General features: G+C 38.1%; 1 protein-coding gene across 1 annotated transcript in view; it reads left to right on the top strand.

The window, feature by feature from the left end:
• Positions 1-248: 248 nt before the first annotated feature.
• The window catches only part of LOC115421627 (carbohydrate sulfotransferase 8), a 120,658-nt gene continuing 108,858 nt past the window's right edge, over positions 249-12,048 (top strand). Inside the window, exon 1 of the mRNA XM_030137603.1 lies at positions 249-515. The gene's annotated coding sequence lies outside the window, so the exon portion shown is untranslated. The remainder of the gene's footprint in view (positions 516-12,048) is intronic.

Genomic DNA, 12,048 nt, shown 5'->3' with positions numbered 1-12,048 from the left:
TATATATATATATATATACACATATATATATAAAATTAAAATAAATATTACCTGTGATGAGTATTGGTGTTTTTAAAAGTGCAGGCAGACTAGATTTGTTTACGTGTTTGTAAAGTTTAATGTAAATGAGCATATTCGCTTATTGGGTTTTATTTTGAAAGTACTTCCGGTATTTCCGTGTTGATCTCTCTGAACTTCACGCGCCATCTTGCTTTCCCCCTCGCGCCGCCTCGCCCGTCCGTCCCCAGTTAACTCAGTTGCATTCTCTCCCCGTAAGTTTGGGCGTTTTCCTTCCCTCCTGTGCACTTTCATCACACAAAATGGACATTTTGGCGTGAGGGCAGGACATTACCGTCTACGCTTCTTCACCTTGTCAACGTTTTACAGTCGTTATTAGTGTTATTTTTATTTTTTATTTCTGTCTCGAGAAACCGAGGGTAACCAAAGCAGGGAGCAGCTGACTTTCCAACGGACCGGTAAACTCCGCCACAGCGTCCATGCTGATTTCCACACAGGTGAGTGCAGGGTGAAACAAGGCTTATCACATTGGGCTTTTTATTTTGTGTGTTTATGTGAGCTTTGGTGGTGTAATTGGAGTTCTAACGGTGGTTAAGTTCACTTTTGCCGTTACCTTTCTAATGTGGTTGCCTCTTCTCAACCTGCGCGTGCGGTCTCATCAGTAACTCTATAATATCTATATCCCCAGGTGTCACTATTAATGCCAAACCAAACCACATCCTCCCTGTGTTATCTCTAAGATACCATTAAGTGCATTCCTAATGGATGATAGGTTATGGGGATTTTTATCTCGCATATGGAGCTTAGAGTGAGTTCAATGTGACCTTACGGGACTTAACTGTGTATTAAAGGTGCATGAAGTGTAATGGTCACCTGCAGATACTGTTCTCATTAAAGAGATTATGGAAGAATGCATATGTATTTTTTTTTTTTATATATTCAAATAAGATATCTGACTCGCAGTGGTGGAAGAAATATTGAGATCCGTCTACTACAAGTAAAAGTTATGTATCCATGTCAAGTTTTTTTTTAAGTATTATCAAGGAAAGGCATCCACTTATTATTATTATTATTATTATTATTATTATTATTATTATTATTATTATTATTATTATTATCATTATTATGTCATCTTATTCTCTTTCTCAGTTTATTGTAGATTATTCTCATATTACTGGTTAAATAGCCTATTAAAGATTGAGACCATATGAACTACGTTGCCTATATACCATCAGGTGTGTCAGCCTACAGCAGTGCATCATATTCTATAGATCATCAGACGTTTTAGCACCACATATCTCTGAAAATCCATTTTCTCATGAGGTTTGTTTTCTGCTTAGTGATGTGTTTTCCAGCGAATCCAAGGGGGTGTGCATTTATTTAATTTTAGAGAGGGAGAATTTGAACTCATCCCATAAATGAGAATTTAATTGGGCAGCAACTAAAGCTGAGACAAATGTAGTGTATTAAAAAGTACATTATTTGCCTCTGAAGTATGAAGGTGCACAAGGCAGACATACTCAGTGCCCAGAGTAACTTTTCAAAATATTGTAATTCAAGTGGTCTGACCCGAAACAAGACCCTGTTTTCATGGCATTTTGCAACATAGTTGGTGTCTGTAACCATGATATTTTGCCTTCACTTTGTGTCACATCATCACTCTTTCTTTCTGCCAGGTTAAGATGCCAGATGCGCCTTTTACACTAATATGGATATTTTTTTGGCCCAAATGTAGAGAATAATATCCATTTTGCAAAATACATGCATTTGTGTGGATGGGGAATAAGACAGAGAGGAAAGTCGTGCAGGTGGAAGAAGTGTACTTGTAGAGTCTAGTGTTTTGTGTTTATTTCTGGATTTCTGTAGACTGAAGCATTAATGCTGTGTTTTCGTGTTGTAGTTTTGATACCTATAGGCTAAAGGTCAAGTGTGTTCATCTCGTGCAATTTTGTTTCCCTTGAATATGTGACCGAACAATTTCCTCTGTAGTTGATGTTCAGATCAGGAGGCTGATAAGAATCCACAGAGATTAATTCACCCAGTAAACCCACATCTTTGATGTTATTATATTAAGTATTTAATTTATACACATCAATTTGTAAAGCAAGGTTTAGGTAAACCTCTTTTCAGAAAAGTCATTAAAAAGTGAAGGCCTTTTTACTTTACTGCAATTGTACATTTGACCTTTATTGTGCACAACAATTTCCGTGCAGCATTTGACACTAATAATGTGTTTTACAGTCAACTTCTGAAACAGTACGGTCTTTGTCCTTTCCTTAAATCTCAGTTTAAGACAAGCACATACCAGCCTGGATTTTATGACACCATAACTGATGTGAGAATCCATCTGTCATCCAATATCAAACTAAAAGTGTGGTGTAGATTTTATGAATTTTTCTGTATGATGGCATAAGAATATATGCTGGCTCACTCAATTGTTTTACTCAAAATGATCATAAAGATCAGAGGTTGACTGATAGTAGATTTTTATGGGCTGATATGACAAAAATAAATACAAATATTTGGAATATTAAAAAGCCAGTAACTGATTAATTGGCCAATATCATGCCATCCAAGGGAAAAAATATGACATTGTCAGGAATTAACATCTGTGAGTTTATTAGTAGCTGTTGAACTGAACATTTAAGATAAGGGATAAATAAATAAATCTGGACCTGAATGTTAAATCCAAGGTAATTACTTAGTAGACACGGACTGATCATGGATCAAATTGTAAAAGGAGTGTGATTTTCATTTTATGAGATTTTTTTTCCCTCGCAAAAGTCGTTAATTCCATTGTTAAGCCTTGTATCCTAAATTCTGCTAATAGCTTGTAAAATATCCTAACTGTTCCAATTAATCAGTCTGTTGCTATTTTAGTATAGTATAGAAATATCGATATAGATAATATATGATATTTCTCTGTTGAAAGTCAACTGTACAGATAGAGAGCTATTGAGGAGTCATTGGATGTAAAATTTGCATTTCTGTAGAGAACCTAAGTCAGGCTTGATTATTTGCAGAACTGCAGGAAGCATCCCAAGTTGTTTGATAGCATTTGTAGGAAAAACAGAGGGAAATATGTTGTATTATCACGGACATACAGTGCTAACCAGGTGAAAAAAATCCACAGACGGAAGAAAATGAGGGCATGTCTTTTACTTTTCTTTGTAGTGTGTCCTAAAGTTGGATGATTCTGCTTACACACACATGATATGACAGCTCCACCTGTCTGCTTTTAAACCAATTATTTCTGATGCTTTGCACCTGCCTGTGCAGCTCAGCTCTCTAAAGTTGAACACACACTGTATTTCTGTGCAGCGTGAAACTCTCCTGCATCCAATGGAGATGATAGGAGATGTAGTCGGCTGGAAAGGGAAGGAAAATGGAGGCAGAGTAGATGTTTAGTGGCTTCACAATATCCTGAACTTTACAGCACATGCCTTTGATGTTGAATTTGGACCTCAGCAGGGAGAAAATCATTCTGCATCTCGGACCGTTGGCTGTTTATATTTTTGTTTGCTTCGGCTCATTCCACATCAGGCATGAAAACAAGCTGGAAATGACTCTTGTCATGCTTTTGAAAATGATTTCCCACAATGAAGGAGCTCTCTCCTGGTGGTATGGTAGCCTACCAGGTGTAATTATATCCTCTTAAATGTAACCAAACCACAGCTGAAGTAGGAATTACAAGAGCTGTAAAAAAAAAAAAAAAAAAAAAGTATTAATGTGCAGATCATTTAGTTATGTATTTATATACAGTACTGTGCAAAAGTCGTAGGGCGACATTAGGTTTGTTGGTCTAGTAAAGTTATAATGCCCACACATATGCATTTCACAGTCTCTGTATTAAGATTCTATCTGGATATAAGTGAAGGATGAACAACAGTAAAAACAAAGACTCAGGGAAAACAACAGCCTCTATAAACCAAAGTGGCAGCATTAATGTGACCTCCCTTTGCACTTAACATGTCTTTAACCCTTTTGTTCAGACAATCTAAGATTTATTGCATTAATTTTCTGATTTTTCATCCCAAGTTTTATTCAACACGTCAAATGTGTCTGTTTGTGCTTCTTTTTGTCATGGGGCCATCGGTCACTTTAACCGTTAGAACACATTTGACTCAGTTTTTTTTTTTTTGTGTCTTTTAAGGCTGGGCACACATTCCCTGTATTTTATTGTCGTATCTGAAGAAAAGAGAATGAGAAATAAATATGTATGCTCATTCAAACACTGTAAAGGTTGCCTAAGACTTTTACACAGTACTGTATACCTGTGATTCTGTCAAAAACAGAATGCAAAATTGTTTACTTTAAGAATATCAAGAAGAGTTATTTAAGCTCTCATCTTTCAAATTAACGTAAAACAGAAAGTGCAAATTATATGTTAATTCTCTTTCTGGCAAAGATATTTTGAGAATTATACAAATCTTATATCACCTGTTTGGCATACAGCTTCAGCTTGCAGAAAAAATATCTTGGCTTCTGATTTTATAAGAAATGAACTTTCCAAGGTTATTATGTGCCTTAGACAGATGAAACAGAACAGACAAAGCACTAAATAAACAGTGGAGTGATCCTTAAATGTTTGGTGATAGAATCAATGTGTTTCATAGAATATGGGACTCTTTTATTTTGTACTTTAGTCTGGTTACTGGTTTATATATAGGCTTTAGACCAGTAAAAATTACAACATATATGTGTGTGTGTGTGTGTGTATATATATATATATATATATATATATATATATATATGTATATATGTATATATATATATATATATATATATATATCAGTCACTCCTCCGTATGTCACCTCCTCATACACATAGAAGAAAAAAGATAATGATGTCTGACGTGTTGAATGTCTGTGTTTACGTCTTTAATCTGATGTCCCAGAACCAATACCTGTGTAGAGGACAGCTAAACACAGCTGGTATCCACCTGGTAGTCAAGTAGTCAGGGAGGAAATGAGATTAAGATTTCATAACTCTGTATTCACCTGAGCTCCACTCTCACAGTAAAATATCCATATCTGCATAGTGCTTAGTTTTGACAGATCAGTGCAGGAGGATTGAGCCCCAGCAGCTTCAGACAGATATCATATCCCACCTGTCACATACAGTAGGTGTGGAAGGAAGGGAAGGGGTGCAGGAGGAGGAGGAAGAGAGGCAGATTCATCTGTTCGTTCCTCCTCATCTCCTCTGTCAGAGAGGAGTTGAACGAGCTGCTCTGTGATCGCGCTGAATTATTTCTCTCCTCGCAGCTATAAATAGACAACTGTCCTGAGCACCTCGCAGCCCAGGGAGCGAATCAGTGCTGCCCACTGACACATACACACAATGCTCGCACAACACACACACTGTTTACACTTCTATATTTGTAAGGACTCTCAGTGATGTAATTCCATCCCCAGCATCCATAATTCTAAACCATAACGTTCTGATCACCTGTTGTAGGATGCAGAGTACAACATTTTGAGGGTGCTTTTCGCCCCTACCTCATTTGATCCAAATTTTCAGACTTTTCTGTTTGATCCCTACCAGATTTGTTCAGCTGCCCCAAATTCCCCTTTTAGGGCTCCCAGGCTTCACCAGTGATCAACAGTGTGTAATCATAGCTTTCCATGGGTTGAAGGATCCTGTAAGTTACCATTAGTAATGCAGAATTGTAAACTAATGTAGCGCTGCAGTAAGTTCACCCATGGCAATCCAGTCTGGTAAAAATTTATGAATCAGAGCATTAAACAACGTAACAAGGTAAAATTACAAAGTAGGGCTGCACGATTAAGAGATTTTAAATTGATATCAAATTATTTAATTAGGATAATGATTAAAAAAGGGTAGCCTAATCGTCAAATCAAATTTAATCTCTCTTGTGTCTCTGGGCTGCGCACCTCCAGGCTACCGTAGGCTCCTCCTCCTAACTGTGAGAGTGGTCTTCACAGTCTTTGGTCTCCACACACGGCTACAAAAATGCCGTTTGCTAAGGAGAGTGAGAAGTTCGTGGCTAAAAATAGCACGAGCAAGTCGGTTGTGTGGAATTAGTATGGCTTCAAAGTTTCCGAAATAGACCAAACCATTTCTCGCTGCAAACTCAGTCTGAAGGTGGTATCTGTCAAAGACAGGAGCACAACTAACTTATTTCAGCAGCTCAAACTTCATCACATGCCAGAGTGGGAGGAGTGTATTGCTGCACACAAAAATGACATGCCGGCTAAAACGGCACCACCAGCCTGAATCGAAATTGAAAATCGAGTTTTTAGAGGAAAAAAAAATCAGGATTTTATTTTTGGCCAAAATCGTGCAGCCCTATTACAAAGTTTAATTAATGCCCATAACTTACTGAAACGTAAACCAGGAAGTCTCCAGCAATTCCAGTGGGACCTAGACTCTCCACATATTCAGATTCATGGAAATACAACCCAGACCAGGTTTAAGTTGTACAGGGTGAACTGAGCACTTTGAGTGCTGACAGACTCTTATGACGCACTATAAACAGACTTAAAGAGAAACACCAGCCTAGCCAGAGTAATACTAATGGATCATGATGCAGAGTGAGGCATTGATACCATGAGTAAAAGGAGCTGCTCGACTGGAGATGACCCTTTCATCTAATGAAGACTGATTGTGTGTAACACAATACACCACTTCTTTAACTTGAGAGCTAGCATGAGAAAAAGTGTGTAGTGTTAACTTCTGCATGAATTGAAAACCAGATATCTATTCACTGAACAAATTTTTCAACAGTCAACCTTTAGGGTCCAACCTTACAAATTTGCAGGTGTGAAACCTCACCCCAAACTATGTTGCAGACCAAAAGGCTGGACTTTGATCCAGTAAAAAGAGGTGGACCTTGTCCTGAATTGATCGATTTGATCCATAGTTGGGTCTGTCTATAGTATGAAAAGTTATTTTAGGATGTTCGTGGCTTTTGTACCAGTTACAGAAAATTAGATGATGCTCCTGTCCCCAGTAGACAAAAAACAAAAACAAAGAAAAGCCAGAAAGAGATAAAAATGAACCATGGTAGCTTCTGGGGTAAGGAGCAGGTGAAATGTTTAATAATAATTGTTAATAATACGGTTTAACAAATAAATCAACTGTAAAAACAAGTTGTATTTTTTTCCCACAATATTTTTATTGGCATTTAAGTTTTATAATGAAAGAAACTGTGTTGTAATGCCATAATAATACAAGGATAGTGGCACCAAGATGAAACTGTTGAGCCATGTTTCTCATTTCAATTCCATCTCAAATTAGCAACTTGCCAATGTCAGACAAATGCCCATTTATAAACCTGTCAATGTCAAGGAGTTACACATAGAGAACAGTGACTAAATGTAAGTGTATCATGCACAGTTGTTTGATCTGGTTCCGAAAACTGACTGGATGGAACCTATGAATTTTTTTTTTTTTTTAAAGCTTGAGACTTGCAGATGTGACTTTCATGTGTGAAAGCATTTTGAGTCATTATTTGTTGTTACTTTTACCCACAAAGCTCACAGTTGACTATACAGATGAATGTTTTTTCCTATAGAGGACATTCAGTGTCTTAATTAGCTCAATAAAAATAAAAGAAAGAAAGAATGAATCATTATACTGAGGTGTTGTGGAGGTTAGACACCCACTGCAGCTGCTCTTCTGGTTTGTCAAAATGAGATGGTGACGATAATTTGGATTTTTCAAGATGTCCTCCACCTTCCTTAGTGTACATCTCTCCACCAAGTGTGTCCACCTTCTCTCCAAAAACAGACTCAGCTTTTTTCACCAGTGTGTCCAGCCGTTTTGCTTCTTTCTGTCTGATGTTACCCCCCAGCCAATGGTAGTATAGAAGAGAACACTGGCTTCGACCAACTGGTAAAACATGTGCAGCATCTTAAGGCAGATGTCAAAGAACCTGAGCCTTCTCAGGAAAAATAGCCAACTGTCCCTTTCAGTAGACTGAATCTGTGTTCAGACCGGTCCATCTTGTCTTGAAGATGCACCTCAAGAAATATGTCAACACCTCCTCAGTGTCCACCCCACAAATGTTGGCTGACTGAAGAAGCAGTTTAGGCTTTCTGAAAACCACCACCATTTCTTTGGTCTTGGTGTTCAGTAGGGTCGTAATGATGTCATGGTATTACAGTTAATCGCAATTTTAAACGTCATGGTTAATTAATTGTCAAGGCTTCCTAAAACTGTCTCATGAAGTACAGTAGATTAAGAGTGGAATCAATGACGCCAATATGCGCTTCCCACACGGAACAAATGCAACGTTACAGAAGCACTGCATCCAACCTTCCATCAGTTAAAATGACAGAGACGGAACAAGCTGACCGTCTGTCTGAGACAGACTGTTCAGAAATTCAGACCAGTAAATATATTTTTGATGTGGACTCACTTTCGTTTCCATACAGTTTGCATTCACTACAGTCATCTACGCAGCCTCAGGCTACCAGCCTATTCACAACAATCTGGCTGCATAGCATTCGTACAGTAAGGCCATTCTTCTCCAGCAGTTCAGACTGTCATACAAGCTTTGGGAGGGTTAACTTATGAATTCATGCAGTAAACACACTGTTTGATCACAACGCAAGGTACATAAAATAGTTGGATACTTCACAACAGTGGGAGACGTGGTGGAATTAGTAATGTGTGTTCAGTTTCAGTTTCACTTTTGTGCCGCACCCCCACATATAAACCCCCCCACAAAATAATTGTAGTAATTGTGAAATCGCAATTATTTCTCTGACGATAATCATAGTACTAAAATCTCGAATTGTTACATCCCTAGTGCTCAGTAGTGTTCAGTCGGAAGCAGTTTTTTGACTCCAGTCACAGGAGGTTTTGGTCAAGTCTCGGTATTCCTCTTCCTGTGTATTTATAATGCACACCGCAAGACCTGTGTCATCAGAGTATTTTTGGATGTGACAGGACTTAGAGTTGTACTTAAAGTCCGCTGTGTACAATGTGAACTCAAAGGGAGCCAAAACAGCCCCAGTGCTGCTCATTATTGTCTCAGATACACAGTTCTAGAGTTTGATGAATTGTGGTCTTTCTGTCAGGTACTCTGTGATCAGGTAACAAAGGAGGGATCCATGCCCATCATTTGGAGCTTGTCTCTGAGTATGGGTGGGATGGATTTTGTTGAGTGGACTTAAAAAATCCAAGAGCATAAAATTCTCATAATCACTAGGCTCATCCAGCTGAGAGTAAGGTTGGTGTCACATGTAGAGGACAATGTTATCCACTTCAATGTGTTCTTTATATGAAAACTACAGGAGGTTCGGTGCATGCTTGACATAGGGTCTTGGAAGATGCAGAAGCAGCTCCTCCAGGGACTTCAGGATGTGTGACGTTCAGGCCACTGGTCTGTTGTTTTTTGGCTCAGCTCGTTGCCCTACTTTTTTTACTGGTGTAATAAGACACGATGTTTTCCACAGACTTGGAACCCTCCTCAACTGTAGACTCAGGTTGAAGATGTTTTAGAGAGGTATACACAGTTGGGCAGCAGAGAAAGAAGAAAAACGACTGGACAAAATATTGAAAAAAAAAAAAAAGATTGTCTATTTTTGAGAGAAGCTGGAAAAACTAGGAACTGTGGTGGAAAGATGTACACCGAAGAAGGTGGAGGACATCTTGAAAAATCCAGATAATCCTCTACACCTCATTTTGACAAACCAGAAGAGCAGTTACAGTGGGCATCTATCTCCATTAAGATGCAGGACCGAGAGGTGTAAAAGATAATTCATGCCCACTGCCATCCGAGTCTACAACACCTCAGTATAATGATTCATTATTTCTTCCTTTTATTTTTATTGAGCTGATTAAGAAAACTGAATTTCCACCTGGGGATCAATAAAGTTCATCTGTATCTGTAAAAACCAATAATAGTGCTCAACCGCCACTGACTGGACTTAAAGCTGCAGTACTTGATAGTTTTTTTTGGGTCACTGGTCAAAATTTCCATAATTATTTTAAAGTATATTATGATTTAAACGGTCTGACTGTGGACTCCCAACATCGACTTAAAGTAGGTTTTTTAAAATGTGATAGATACCATTATCATTCTTGAGGTGAATGGCCTTTTACTCAAACATATCATAAGTGGAATTTTTCAGGGTAATATATTTTATTTTTTTAAGCTCCAACAGCTTTGATTTGCACTCCAAAAACTCCTCATTTATGGTATATTTGCATGTAGTGAGTGTCCCTCCACTCAAGCGTTTTGAGTCACATTTGCCTTTGTAATATAAAATCATACAAAAACACGCGACTATACACTTGCGTGATCACACACACCAGACAAGATTATAATTGAACTAAAGACACAAAGCACCCACTACACATCCCAGAACCAGGCGTGACAGTTTTCAGAAACAACCACACATATCACAGAGGTTTGTCCTGACACTTCAAAGACACACACACACACACAAGAAGAAAGGCTGCAGTGACATACGCATTGTGCATCCACATACTTTATGACAAACTGCTCTGTTCTGTTGGGATTTCCTAATTTAAGTGAACAGCTCTTATCCTGCCAAGTTTCAGCTCCACAGTCATTTTTATGTCACAGTGACCTTAAAGTGAAGCAGTATCATCATCACTGAGCATCTCACCTCATGAATTTAGAAGGTGTCAGTCACCAAAGCTGGAGGACTTAGAACACTGTATAAAACAAGAAGTGTTGGAAAAAGAATCACATCTGACTTTAATTGTTCCGTATTTTTAGAACAAAGATAAACTGTCAACCAGACCTCACAGGATCATTCTTTACATCCCTGCGCATCTAGTTTGTGATGGTCTGAGTCCCTTTTAATCAAATAGCAAACTGTGTTCAGAGAATTTTATTGTAGTCACAGTAAACAACCCTACATGGAGAGACTTATTATCTGCCAAAATGCTTTTCATCTGTCAGTAGAATTTTTCTGTGAGAAAGAGGTGTGATTCTCATATCAGTCCAGCTTGAATTCATGTCACATGTACCCACAATTATCACCAGAACCTAACACATCCAGGCAGGTTTCTGCAAAGATAAAAAGTCATTAACTAATGTTTGACCATTTTTATGAGAAAATCGAACTTAATGGATGGATTCAATAAAACATCCAGAGTTCAGTTAAATGCTGTCAGTCATCTTTAAAAAGCCTAGGTTTAGTTAAATATAGCCCTTATATTTGCTCTTGGACATTCCTGCGTCTCATAGACACCTTCAATTTTGTTTTATTCAATGTATTGATAACAATTAAATGTGAAATATAGTGTTCATGCTTTGTAGTTGTGTAAGTGTATGTGTCAAACATAACAACTCTTGATCTAACTTGTTGATTGTGGCATTTAAGAAGAAGAAGAATCTTTATTTTTGTCATTATACGTATATAATACATGCCAACAGGCAACAGACACCAAAATTGATCCTCTGCTTTTAACCCATCACTAGCTGAAGATGCTAGAACACACCACACATTGCAGTACTAGGAGCAGTGGGCTGGCATATCGGATGCCCGGGGAGGAAATGGGTCATTAGGTGCCTTGCTCAAAAGCACATCAGCCAACAGTTTCTCTGCTGGTCAGGGGAATCAAACTGGTCATAAGCCCCTTCTCTACCTTCTAGACCACGGCCACTTTTCCTTCTATGCCACTTTTCCACTTATGCTATCACTTTATCTCAAATGGTCTTTTATAAGATAAGTGTGTGTATATAGGTGCTGTCAGATACTATTTTTAATACCACCATAACTCAGGTTCTATGCAAGATGAAATATGAGACTTGGTATCAAATCATGCAGATCACAGATTGATTGATCCAATATTTCTGCTTCACTTACACATGTGTGCCATTATTTCATGACACAAGACATTTTAAATTGCCAAGCCAGGCCAGCGGGAAATGTGAAAAAAAAAACTGACCACTGATCTTCAGTCTGAACAGCTATAAGGCCACCTGATGTTGCTGCTTGTCACAATACATGTCAAGTCATTATTCATTCGTGTTTGAAAGCTGAATACTGGTCGTGTGCAAAAGTAGAAGAAACCAAATGGTTA

Source organism: Sphaeramia orbicularis, chromosome 6 (assembly GCF_902148855.1).
Source record: "Sphaeramia orbicularis chromosome 6, fSphaOr1.1, whole genome shotgun sequence".
NCBI lineage: Eukaryota > Metazoa > Chordata > Actinopteri > Kurtiformes > Apogonidae > Sphaeramia > Sphaeramia orbicularis.
The sequence above is the reverse complement of the archived record's forward strand: the minus strand, read 5'-3'. Positions and strand labels throughout refer to the sequence as shown.